Source organism: Carassius gibelio, chromosome A5 (genome assembly GCF_023724105.1).
Source record: "Carassius gibelio isolate Cgi1373 ecotype wild population from Czech Republic chromosome A5, carGib1.2-hapl.c, whole genome shotgun sequence".
Taxonomy (NCBI): Eukaryota; Metazoa; Chordata; class Actinopteri; order Cypriniformes; family Cyprinidae; genus Carassius; species Carassius gibelio.
Window position 1 is genome coordinate 19,116,285 of NC_068375.1, and position 14,286 is coordinate 19,130,570.

The following is a 14,286-nucleotide window of genomic DNA, read 5'->3' on the forward strand; positions in this document are numbered from 1 at the left end:
CATCAGTTTCCATGGTGACTCGTTGTGTCGTTGCTCTATTGAGAATGTCTTGTGTGTCAACCGTGAACTTACTCTGACATTTTTGGAACCAGCATACCTCAAGTAAGCAAGGTTTTTTTGAATCAATTGAAAGTTCAGGGTAAATGAGGTAAGTTAACCTTGTTTCTGGAAGCATAACTTCTCAACTATTAAATCAATAACTAATAACTACAAATACATTTATGATTTTATATTGAAAAGCATATAGTTCTTGAAACTTCTGAAATGACAAAACAAACTGAGGTTCAGTCATTTATTGTCAAGATCATAGATTTTCTGTTCCTTTTGTGTTTCTCTTTGGTCATGTTCCGTTCCTCGTTTTGTTAATTGATTAATCCCCACTTGTTTCCATTCCCCTGATTACTTTCCTGGTGTTTAAAAACCCTGTCTGTTTACTTCCTCCTTGGCCGCTATTAATGTGATTATTCTATGTTTGATTTGTGTTGGATGTGCTTTATTCTCCCGTGAGCATTAAAAGAACTCTTTTGATATCTTGATCGTGCGCGTTACTCTACACACCAGCACACATGTTACATTTATATCAATACTCACAGTTTTGCTTTAAAAAATGTTTAAAAGTAAGTGACTTTGTAATAATTGCAGCAAGCTCTTTCAGTTTAACCATGCAGTCCACTGGTATTGCTCTGTATCATTTTTAAGTCATTTAGGGCCAGATTTACTAAACAGGGCAAATAATATGAGAGTACAATACCCTAAAAAAAGCACTAATGGGAGTGGAAATTCCTGCGGTTGATTTACTGACAATGCACAAATTAAAGAACACAGACACAGCCAGATAATTTCCATAATGACCAGTACAACCTACTGTACCAAGAGCATTGCAAATTAGCGTCTGCTTTAATGACATGTTTTTTTTTTTTTTTTTTTTTGGGGGGGGGGGGTGCATTAAATAATAATTCATTTTAATGTTATCCTACCATAAATTTTGTGTCTAAAACAGAAACTCTTACACATTTATATTCTATAAGGTTAGTCGCAAAAATAACTGTTCACACCTTTCCGGCACTAATTTTTCACTGCACATCTTAAGTAAATACTGTAGGTCCATACTGTAGGTTCTTAGAACACTTGTTCTAGTGTTTTAAACCAACCCATTCTCACTCCAAAGGCGTCAAAAACGAAGCATGGTCAAGCGCCCCTAGCGTCACTTTTATGACGCCAAATGTGCCTCTCGGCGTCGACTATCGAAGCACTACGACCTTCATTGCTTTCAGTGGGAAACTTTTGGCGTCAGAATTCGACACGAGGACATGAGATGTTTATCGCTATGAAATCACGTTCAAGAAGTCTCATTCAGCACACATCGCGCGATACTTGCTATCATTTCCACAGTTTGGGTGAGTAGTCGTATATACGCTCTTTTAATGCCTTTTATAAAATGTATTCTGTCTTCTTTATTAATCAGATTAGTGCCATATGTTTAATCGCTGTATTATGTCGGTCATCCGCGGCTGTCTTTGAGTTTCATTGCGTTTAAATAAATGAACACAGCTGCTAATTAGTGTGATTAAACTCTATCTGTCACGTGACGTGCCATAGACCTTCGATCCGTTTTATATTATTATTAATTTCAGGATCAATGATGTAAGTTGTATTTGTAGTAAAATCATGGTAATCACGACACAATATTAATAAATGAAATGTGAAGTTAAAACACAGTAAATGGAACATTAGTAACTGTAACTGTAGTTTTACTATGATATATTAATAATCAATACAACAATACAATAATCACCAAACCAGCTATGTTTGTATCACTGTAATGTTAGTGTTTTTATGTGCTTTTATATGACAGAAATCACAGTAATCATGTGTTCTGTACCATGCTTTTAATACCTTTTAATGTGAACCCAAAAAAAAAAAAATCAAATTAAAAATAAATAATAAAACATGTATTTTTCCATCTTGCAGTTCATTCATATCAGTTTTTATATATATATATATATATATATATATATATATATATATATATATATATATATATATATATATTATATCTAAATATTTTGCTCACAGATCATTATTAACATTCTGTATATAATTCAATTTTATTTTCTCTCCCCTTTTTTATTATTTTTATTTTTAGCTGAAAAGACGTAAAGGCAGTCAGCCCAGTGGTGTTTCTGGAGAGGGATTCCTTCAGAAATGGAGAAGACAGAAAGCTGCGGAGGCAGATATTTGCAGCAGTTAGTCTGTGATAGTTTGTCTCTTTTATCAAAAATTCCTGCTGTTATAATTTGTACAGCATTTGTTGTTTCTTAAACTGTTGCACTGTCCAAATACCCACACTTGCCATCTTTTCACTTGACCACTTGATTACTTATTTGAAGTCTTTCCTGTATTTGGCCTAGTGTTCGAGTGAGCATGATGACCACGAGTGTGTGTCGAACTTTTCATGACCTGATGACTGTGTTTCCCAATCCTGATCCTGGAGAACCCCAGCACTGCACGGTTTTGGCGTCTCTCTTATCTGCCTTGGAGTCTTCACTGATGAGCTGATGAGTTGAATCAGGTGTGTTTGATCAGGGAGACATCTCAAATGTGCAGTGTTGGGCTTCTCCAGGACCAGGATTGGGAGCCACTGCCTTATGGGACACTTATGTGTTTAAAGAGATTTTTAATATCTAATTATCAATATTTCACATACTGTACATTGGACAGCTTTCCATGACCTTTTGTGAGACCTCGGCAAAAAGTCTGACGATTTATTCCAAAACATGATGCATGATGGGATACACTAAGCTTTGTATAGCGCTCCGGAGCAGTATTGGAGAGGTTTAGTGTGTGTTTAGGACGCTGTGCTTTGGCATTATTAAGACCGGGGACAGTCTCGTTCACACGCTGTCACGTACACACACTCTCAAGTGGCCAAGACTGCAAGTGTGGGTATCTGGACAGGGTCAAAGTCTTAAAAATGATCCCTAAACACAGTCGCACATCACAGTCTTAATAATCCAGTTTAACACTTGTATGATATTATACAAGCCCCAGGACGGTCTCATCTGACACTATCAAAAGAATTCATATGACTATAGCTTGTTATTAATTACTTGCTTTCAATAATGGATGCATTTAACATTTAATTATACAGCATCTTTACAGAGGTGTAATGTACAAGTTGCACGTAATTAATAATATTTCCTTCCTTCTGTCTTACAGGATTTTTTCCAGATAATGCTGTTCTTCTTTTTCAGGTCTAAAATATCGAGCTCAACAGCTATTTGAAGAGCCAACCCTCACAAACCTTCCTAAAAACTAAGAGCTATTACTGAGTCTCAGCGAATCTCGCCATGATCAGCTCTTCCCAGGTACATTTGTTTAGAATATTTTTTTAATCAACATTTACTCATCAAATGCTCTGGTCTGAATCTTATTTTAAATTAACTTAATTATGTTTAATGAGCAATATTAATTGCACAGAGAGTAAGTAGAGATTATCTTGTTTCACAGAAGAGAAGGAAGACCAAGGAAATGATTTGCTCAGGATGAGGAATGACGATGGCCATCTTGAGCTCAAACAAACAGAAGTCCTCTGGTATGTGTGTGTTGAAGCAATGCTGTGTTATACAACATTTTATGATGATCTCTCACAGAATTGGTCATGTCAGCCTTGATTTCGTTTTATACTATTACAATTACAGCATGTTAGCAAAGTGTGACTGGACATTTTTAATATTATGTTTTTAAAAACACACCACCTGTTTTAAGAGTAGACAAGTATCATGAAATTGGTTTAGTTGATATAAACACCAATTGACATTATTTCATTGTTTTGTAAATGTTATGTTATAAATTGTGAATTGATAGTTGATTGGTTTGAAGCCAGGCCTTACACTGCACCGACTAAAACACATTTGTGAGAGAAGTCAGGAACTTTGGAGAAAGATTCTAGAGGAAAAAAAAACACATTTACTGCAACAATAGATGAATTCTAGAGTATCTGAGAACTACACATGCTAATGCAGTCTAATGAGCAAGATCTTTGCCTCTGTAACTTTTTCTTAATTCTTGCAGAATGACATTATTATTGCAGTATTTTTATTGGTACAGATGATCTCTTCAGCCAAACTAGGGGTTTTGACCAAGTGATGCTCTTGAAAGGAGTGAAAGAAGAGGATGTGGTAAATTGTCTTCAGAGAAAAAGCTTTTCAAAAGGTCTTAAAACAGCTTGAAGAATGGTAAGTGTACAGTACTACAAGGGTCATAGTTGGTCACCCTGCTAAAATCACACAGAACATAAGCTGCGCTCTCTGTCCATTAAACAACTTGATCTGGATTGTGTGTTTCACTTCAGGTCTGGGATGTTAGGACTGAGAGATCCTCTGGCTGAGAACAAGCTACACCACATCAGTGCTGGACATCAACCACAAACTGTTTCCAGACACGAGAGAAGAAGATCACGATGGGGAGATGAAACCAGTTTAGATGTGATGATGGGAATCATTATTTTCTGGAACAGTATCACATGTCTTATATGTATCACATGATCTGTATCACAGTTGACTGGATGGGACTGTGTGACTTTTAAGGACATTTCATCACTCATCTGTGTGAACTGATTTATATATGAGGTTAATGTATCTTTGATGATAATTGTTTTCATTTAATCTTATTTGTCTTGATGCTACTTTATCAACTTTATAGTCTATGCTTCAATAAAATGAAAATGGTGAATATTGTGTTCTGAAGATTCTTGGTAAATACATCATTTTACTAGGTAGGCTCATATGTGTTTATTTTAGACTTGGAAAAACAACATATTAATTATTGGGATTATTTTTTTATTTAAGACATAAACATTTTTGATCGGATTAATAACATCTGGGACATCAGTACACCAGAAAGTATTTTTTTATATTTTAGTAACAAATATGCACATTTTTTGTGAAATACAGGGAGTTACAAGATTAGTTATTCTGCATTACAAGATGGTGCCATGGGCTTTATTGTTACAAGCACTTGACGGATAACTGAGAATGTAGCAGGAATGATCAACGTGGATCTTGTACTGCATTAAAACCAAGAGCACGCACATTACTGATGTCCAGCACCTGAGGAGCAAGATACGGGGGTGAGGAGGACATTTTTACACTGATTTCGGCTAATTAGTTATATATAATGCTAATATATATATATATATATATATATATATATATATATATATATATATATATATATATATATATATATAAATTAATATTCTTAGCACTGCATGAATTTGTCCTTGTGTAATAGTGAAGTATCACAATGTGTATACATTGTCCTTGATTACTGCTTTACAGTGGGGAATAGATAATGGCAAGTTGTTGCAGGTTCATCCATTATATTTCTTGCCATTTACTTCAAAAATCAAAGAAATAATCTATTATTTTCATTATTAAATCATTTCTTTATAATTTTTCCATGTTTCATCAGATGGCCTCACAATGTCCTGTCAAAAGGTATAATAGCCATGATGAATAGAATAGAAAACAGAGGACTGTGAAAACTGTCAGATATAAATGTGACTCAGCTCAGTTTGTTGTTCATGATGAGGAGAATACATATATGTAGGTTTTACTGCCCTGCTACCCCCAGGGGCCCAGTAGCACCCCCCGGAAGAGCCCAAAACTGTACATTTCAAATGGCTGTAAATCAGAGTCCAATTAACATATCAAAGAGAAAATGGGCAGGATTATTATTTATGCTATGCTGATAAAATAATGTTGAGCTCAGTTTTCAGAAATAAGTGGAAAGCTGGTATAAAAGCATTTTAAATATTGCTCACTGTAAAATACCACATTTCAGCCTGCCTCTCAAATATATCACAGATGTTTGCACAATAAACATATTTAGATATCCAGTTTACCTTAAAATAAATAATTTATTTAGTTTCGTTAATAAAAAGTTTTAAACTACATTACCCACAAGCCTCCGTCGTTCTATCTATAGAAAGGCAACACTAGGGGGCTGTTTTTTGTAGTTCATTGAAGTTATGCTTAGGGTTAGGATTAGGATCTCGCTAAAGATGTCATTTTTCTCAAGATAGCAACACTTCATTGTTGACTTAATATATTACTAATGTGATGATAGGAGCAAAACATACTTTTTAACATGATGCGCTGTTTAATATGGGTTAAAAGATAGTCCAACCACAGACTGTCCTGAAAAGTCATAGCCAATGACATCTAAGCTGAGCAGCAGCGTCACACTTCCTTATCCATGTATGACCGACGTCTTTCGTTTTTCGGCTGAAGGGATAGATTCGGTTAACAATAGATTAAGCTTGCTACTTATTAGATTCGGTTTTATTAACGTCTTCACCTTCCTCCGTTGTTCAGCTTGACAAAAATTGGGCAATATTGATGTGCACATGCCCAGCAGTCGCAGTTGTATCCAACAGATAGATTCCTCTCATTAAATATAAGACACATTTTTAAGATTTGTATATTTTTTTTTTGACCAAAGACAAATATATTTACTAATCAAATGACGTGCTTCTAAAATTTACATTGTATATTACATTGTGTTTTAAAGTTAAAATTGTTCACATTTGTGTTTCTGTGATTTACCATTCTCTACCATTTGAACCCTAGGAATAAAAACAGAAATTATAAATGAATGAATGAATGAATGAATGAATGAATGAATGAATGAACAAATAAATACATAAAGCATAATAAACATGCATATTTTTGTAAGGATCTTCCATTATTTATTGATATGTCAAACTCATTTAAAGACAACATGCCCAAATTACTACACTGCATCCTCTGTCACCAAGCTCGTTTTTGCCACCATAAAGAATAAAAAGGCAGTTATGTTGTAAACATTAACTATTTTCAGTATGCAAATGAAAATGCTTTTATTAAAAAACAAAACAGTAAATACAGTATGTCTTTCAGAGAACACTGGAAAAAGATCAAAAAATTTAATTGACCAAAATGTTATACAACACAATGTAAATGTTTCAAACTCACAAAAAAACACCATGAAGACATGCATGTCAAGTGTGCAATATCATCTATAAAACTCAATCAGCACAGCATCAAATAAACACTGATTGTCTGAACAATGGAAGACAGAGAAAGTGTTCAGGAAAACAAACACCTGCTAGCTTTGACATAACATCATGAATTCACTTCATGACTGGAGCTAGGGGATGACTGTGTATGAATATCTCCTTTACTAAAACTCTTAATTAAAGTCTAAAAAGTTCACTGTATGAAGCTTGAAAAAGAGAACAAAATGCTTTATCAATACGAAAAATACTATTTTTAACTATTGTTTTCATCACTGGTTCTGTAATGTATTCATTATGAGCTTATAAATAAAACAAAGTTACATCTTCTGCAAAAATCAAACCACTGCAAAGTCTAATCACTGATCCAGGGACCATATCTGTGTGTGTGGGGGATAAAGAGTTAACGAGGTGAGTCCTTGTGCATGATGGAGAACTGCAGTGTTATCCTCAAACAATCCTGTAAAACAGAAATATTACATTACATTCAACTTATACATTACACTGTGTTTTGTTTAGACCATAAAAGCAGCCTCTGTAAAGATGCTGTAAAATTAAATGTTAAATGAATCCATTATTGAAAGCAAGTAATTAATAACAAGCTATAGTCATATGAATTCTTTTGATAGTGTCAGATGAGACCGTCCTGGGGCTTGTACAATATCATACAAGTGTTAAACTGGATTATTAAGACTGTGATGTGTTTAGTACAGTATGTGAAATATTGATAATTAGATATTAAAAATCTCTTTAAACACATAAGTGTCCCATAAGGCAGTGGCTCCCAATCCTGGTCCTGGAGAAGCCCAACACTGCACATTTGAGATGTCTCCCTGATCAAACACACCTGATTCAACTCATCAGCTCATCAGTGAAGACTCCAAGGCAGATAAGAGAGACGCCAAAACCGTGCAGTGCTGGGGTTCTCCAGGATCAGGATTGGGAAACACAGTCATCAGGTCATGAAAAGTTCGACACACACTCGTGGTCATCATGCTCACTCGAACACTAGGCCAAATACAGGAAAGACTTCAAATAAGTAATCAAGTGGTCAAGTGAAAAGATGGCAAGTGTGGGTATTTGGACAGTGCAACAGTTTAAGAAACAACAAATGCTGTACAAATTATAACAGCAGGAATTTTTGATAAAAGAGACAAACTATCACAGACTAACTGCTGCAAATATCTGCCTCCGCAGCTTTCTGTCTTCTCCATTTCTGAAGGAATCCCTCTCCAGAAACACCACTGGGCTGACTGCCTTTACGTCTTTTCAGCTAAAAATAAAAATAATAAAAAAGGGGAGAGAAAATAAAATTGAATTATATACAGAATGTTAATAATGATCTGTGAGCAAAATATTTAGATATAATATATATATATATATATATATATATATATATAAACTGATATGAATGAACTGCAAGATGGAAAAATACATGTTTTATTATTTATTTTTAATTTGATGTTTTGTTTTTTTTTGGATTCACATTAAAAGGTATTAAAAGCATGGTACAGAACACATGATTACTGTGATTTCTGTCATATAAAAGCACATAAAAACACTAACATTACAGTGATACAAACATAGCTGGTTTGGTGATTATTGTATTGTTGTATTGATTATTAATATATCATAGTAAAACTACAGTTACAGTTACTAATGTCCCATTTACTGTGTTTTAACTTCACATTTCATTTATTACTATTGTGTCGTGATTACCATGATTTTACTACAAATACAACTTACATCATTGATCCTGAAATTAATAATAATATAAAACGGATCGAAGGTCTATGGCACGTCACGTGACAGATAGAGTTTAATCACACTAATTAGCAGCTGTGTTCATTTATTTAAACGCAATGAAACTCAAAGACAGCCGCGGATGACCGACATAATACAGCGATTAAACATATGGCACTAATCTGATTAATAAAGAAGACAGAATACATTTTATAAAAGGCATTAAAAGAGCGTATATACGACTACTCACCCAAACTGTGGAAATGATAGCAAGTATCGCGCGATGTGTGCTGAATGAGACTTCTTGAACGTGATTTCATAGCGATAAACATCTCATGTCCTCGTGTCGAATTCTGACGCCAAAAGTTTCCCACTGAAAGCAATGAAGGTCGTAGTGCTTCGATAGTCGACGCCGAGAGGCACATTTGGCGTCATAAAAGTGACGCTAGGGGCGCTTGACCATGCTTCGGTTTTTGACGCCTTTGGAGTGAGAATGGGTTGTTTAAACTGTGAAGAATCGAATCTAATTTGAATCTTGCCAACCCTTTAACATTTTTAAAATATAAGAAGATAAAGGTTAAAGGGATAGTTCACCCCCAAAAAATAAATAAATAAATACAAATTATAAGCGCAAATGAGAGAGCAAAACATTCACTGCCATTATAAAGATTGGAAGAGCCAGAACATTTTTATTTTATTTAACTCTGACTGAATTTGTTTGAAAAAAGAAAGTCATATACACCTACGATGGCTTGAGACTAAATCACGGGGTAATTTTCTGTTCATTAGGTGAACAATTCCTTTAAACAGATATCGGGACAATACCGTGTAAACCACAAGACTTCTGTAAGATGTAAGTGAAGTAGACACTCCAAACTGAAACAGGCAGAAAGAGGTTAGCAACGGTCTTTATGTCAGAAATGTGTTTGTGCCATCTGAAACTGACACTTTTTTTCCTCACTTCTCTCTATTCTCTATCTCTTTCTCAATAATTCAAGGCCAGAGAACTGCAGTGAACACATACAGTAGATGACCTCAATTGCTCCTCATCTCCCTTCAGATTTTGATTCTGAAGAGAAGTGAATAGTGGCACCATTAGGTAAAGCAGCACAGTACCTCTCTCTCTTCACTATGCTTATATACATATATACGTACAATCAAGAGATTTTCTCTTTTTTTCAGATGTGATTTTCTTTTCCGTAGGTGAACGCAAACTATAATTTTGAGAGAACAGACACACAAACATATCATTATCAATATTTATGTTTCTGCTGTTTTATATTCTTGTGAAAACCATTAGAAAGTTTGGGCAAGTAAATTTTTTAAAAAGTTGCTATTTTTTTTTGTAATGATGCATTAAATTGATGAAAAGTGGCAGTAAATACATGTTACAATAAGTGCTGTACAATTAATGATGTGCCTTTAAAAAGTTTCAACAAATCTTGATAAAAATCTTGGTTTCCTCAAAAACATTAAGAGAAAGCTAAGCACATAGTTGATGAAATGCTCGACTGAGCTCGGAAAGTACTTGAAACATCTAGCTGTAAGTGCTGATGAAGACACATCTGATCAAAAGAGCCGCACTTGCTTCCCAACAGATCATAATAAACTAAATGAAATGTGCATAGTGCCCTCTGCTGGTTTAAGAGAACAAAGCAAACCAGTGGGCAGCTGGGCACTTGGGAACTGAGCACACACTGAGAAGATTTGAGTGCTTTGTGGTGACCTTAAAATATCTGCATCCAACAAAAAGTCACAAAAAAAACCAACAAAGAATAAGAGTTCCCATTCTGGTGGAATAAAACAGTAAAGAAAAGGACTGACATGAAAAAGAATCAAACTTTACCATTTTAAATGTTCTGCCATAATTAATTTGTTCCACTGTGTCTCTTTTAGATATGGTAAGAAATGCCCACAAATTTAAATTCAACTCTAAAATTCTGTGGAATAAACCTGGCTTTTCTTCTCTCTTGACACGAGGATACAGAGACAAATTGCTGTGAGACTAAATGTTAGATTAGGCGAGGATTAAAGTGAAATATAACTCAAGGGATGTAGAACATTGCAAGATATCTGCCCTTAACAAATGACAAGTGTTACCTCATTATTTAAAGCTGATATCCAGATAGAGCTGTGTCGTAAGAAGTGTTGAGTACTTGAGACTCAGACTCGGTCTTGAACTCGGTCTCGAGTGCGTATTTTAATGGTCTTGGTCTTGTCATGGACTCGTGTGCATTTTGACTTGGTATTGACTCGGACTTAAACATATTAAGAATCTGACTTATTTCCGAGTCCACTCAAGTCCCAATCAAAATATTTCATGATGATTACTGTATGTTAATATTTCTTTAAATTGATATATGATTGTAGGGCCCAGAAAATGCAGATGGAATCGCGAATCCAGTCATAACAGTTTAACGCAGAATGGCACAAAATTTGTCCAATTTTGAATGAATTAATCAAAAGTAGGTCATTGCACTTACATCAAATCATGATATGGACTAGTACCTGTAAATATTAAGCCGGAAAAGTATATTTAAATATGAATCCTGCATGTTCTGTGTGTCTGTGTTAATGAATGCCGCAGAAGTGTGACTTCGTTTATTACACACACACTGAAGCGCGCGTGACGCTCGTGGTGTTTTTGGAGTATTAGGTAAGGACTGTATTTGTGCTGTCATAGGTTATTCTGTATCCCAACTGGTGTGTTGGTAAGAACACATAAGACTCAGTTGAATCAAAGTTAGGAGTTTACTGTTGATCAGATAGAGTGGTAACAGTGAGTGGTCTGAAAATATCAAAGAATAATAAGAAATATTAGGTATACAGCAGATTAAATAGCATTCACACAAGCAATAATACAGGTTACATTATTAAAGATGTTGCAGTACACAGTTGTCCACAAGGTGGCGAGTTTACTCATGGATGGCATTAGATATGACAGATGTAATTGCAACATGTCAGGGAAACTGCATGTCATATAATATATACACAAATAAAAACACATAATACTATAAATCGCCATTCAGAGATGTTACTCATATTATAGTGGTACTCAGGCTTAGTTATACGTATTGTAAAAGACAAACTTTGGCGCTTAGGCGCTAACGCGGATTGCCGCGATAAACAAGCTCGTAATGCAAAGACAGCAACACTGCTTTCAAACACACTGAAATGATCATATGATAACTGGATATAAATAACTTACTTTCTAAGCATTAACTCGCTCACATAAGACCACTAATAAAGGCAAAGAAGAGATTAGTTAGGTGTAGGAGAATTCACAGTTCGTCTCTAGCTGAGTACTAGGCACTGACTGACGTCACTTAATAAACTGCACTCTGATTGGATGAATCCTCATGGTGATTTAAGCGTCTCACTAAATGAGGACGTAAACACATGAACAATTATCACATACACAGAACTGTAAAAGTATTCACGGCAACTCGTCAAAATAAAAGTCAGGGATAATGTATTACTATTGTTCAGTAGAATGTACATAGCCTACTACTACTACTAATAAAATGGAAACAAACATTATTTTTTAAGGAACAATCACACAATATTTCTTACATGTTTTCTTCCGTGTTTATTTTTAATAGTAAAAATTTTTTCAATAATTAAAAGAAAGGTTAAAGCTGCGGTAGGGAACTTTTGACACTCTAGCAGTTAATAAACAGAACTGCTTGCGTCTTGCGGAAGAACATCTTAGCCGGAACTACTTCTTTCTGTTTATGTCTATGAACAATCACAAAGGTACTGGGTTACTCCGCCGTGGTACCCCCGAAGCAATCTAAAATAGTCTGAATATAAACACTTATTATAGGTGCACCCTAGTGATTCAGGACAAGCCAAAAACATGGTTTGGAAAATGAATTCATGGTGTACTCGCTTATTATATAAATTTTTCTACATTTTGAACACAAACAAAGTTACGGACCGCAGCCCTGATTGGTTATTTTTTACCGGGAGCGATGGAGTTTCTGCAAATGGCAATAGGACCACTGGGAGGAGCCAGAGGAGCTTGATTTTTTTCACAGATTATCTGTCTCATATTCTACTGTCAGGACATAATGACAGGTTAAATAAATATGTAAAAAATATTTTTTTACAAAAGTTCCCTACAGCACCTTTAAATGACTGTTTTATGTCTTCATTTGATAACCAGAAAATTTTGTAAATACACAACAGAATTTCTGAGGGGTAAAAAATTCATAATGCTATTTTAAGAAGAAACAAAGGAATAAATTAAGTTGGTTTATGCATTTAAATAATTAGACATGCTAAAACACAGAATTAGGTAACAATAAAATATATGGTGAAGAAAAAAAATAAAACACTTCATAGGGCCCTAAACATGTAATTTTTGTTAAACTTTTAATAAATTGTTGTGAAAATGTGTAAGTGTTATGATTTTTATTAATTAGACATGCTTTTTGATTAATACAATTAAATTAACCATTAAAAAGAAGTTGAGAAATATTAAAACAGAAAAAAAAATGTAATCCGGAAAAAAAATGCATTTTGGAAAAAATAAAACGGATTTCATAGGGCTCTATGATTGACACGTTCAATGATTGGGGATTTTCTTCTGACGTGAGATGTTAGTGTAATGTTAGTGCAGAGGCAGCAGAACTCAGGTCAGGATGTCTCATGAACTTAACAAATTAACCTTTTAAAACGTCTGTTACATCATCTATTATTTAGATTGCATATAAGAGCCACAAAGAGTTGTGTGCAGTAAGACTCAAAAACTAAAAAAGAAACATTCTGTGATATGTGGCCTTTTTACCCTTAACTGATAATATTCTTTATACCTATATCAAGTAAATAAAATACAGTGTACATGCCATTTTATATCTTATATACTGTTTGAGTATGGTACCAATTTTATTGTTTCCATCAAACATTTTACATACTCTTGAAGATTTCTTTAGGTCTTGTCTCAGACCCAATCTCTCTGAAGTCGATCTGGACTCGAACTCGAATGAGCTGGTCTCGACAACATCACTGGTCGTAACTGTTATGTGAGTTATGTGAGTGGAGCTCCCCTTACTGGCCTTGCTGTGTCAAAACAAATGTTTCTAGATCAAAGCAGCTTTATTTCCATTCAGGTTCTTAGGTGTCAGATAAATGAAAGAATTAGATCAGTCTAGAAAGACCCATTCCCTGAAGACAGGGTTAAACACTTGGAGGTGGAGTACTGAAACTTATGGGTGATGGAAAAAAATAATTAATATAAAGGGCCTGTGGGCTCTTCACCTAGAGGGTTAAAGTAAAAGGAGAATCAGCATATGGTAGCATCATTATGGGCAGGATGTATTGCCTGTGGAGTCAGTTTGTCAGTAGAAATGTGAGGCAGCAGGGAAAAAAAAATGGTTCCCATAGGCAGAGAAACTAGCTGGGTTGAGTTTTCACTTGCCCCACAGGGGACCATGCTGAACAGTGTGTCCCATTTAAAAAAATCTCTAAACTTGCGCCAC

The 14,286-nt window shown here is 34.8% G+C and overlaps 2 long non-coding RNA genes across 3 annotated transcripts; one reads left to right on the top strand and one right to left on the bottom strand.

Moving 5' to 3' along the window:
* The first annotated feature begins 1,189 nt into the window (after window positions 1–1,189).
* Window positions 1,190–3,350, top strand: LOC127987901 (uncharacterized). Of its 2 annotated transcripts, none has more exons than XR_008161466.1 (3): window positions 1,190–1,397; window positions 2,147–2,246; window positions 3,255–3,350. It is a non-coding gene; the product is annotated as an uncharacterized LOC127987901 (long non-coding RNA). The 2 variants fall into 2 exon arrangements; XR_008161465.1 differs by lacking the exon at window positions 3,255–3,350 and adding an exon at window positions 2,412–3,211.
* Window positions 3,351–6,986: 3,636 nt separating this feature from the next.
* Window positions 6,987–9,304, bottom strand: LOC127987907 (uncharacterized). Its single transcript, XR_008161467.1, has 4 exons — window positions 9,054–9,304; window positions 8,234–8,333; window positions 7,908–8,068; window positions 6,987–7,520 (listed from the first exon to the last, which is right to left on the bottom strand). It is a non-coding gene; the product is annotated as an uncharacterized LOC127987907 (long non-coding RNA).
* Window positions 9,305–14,286: the final 4,982 nt, after the last annotated feature.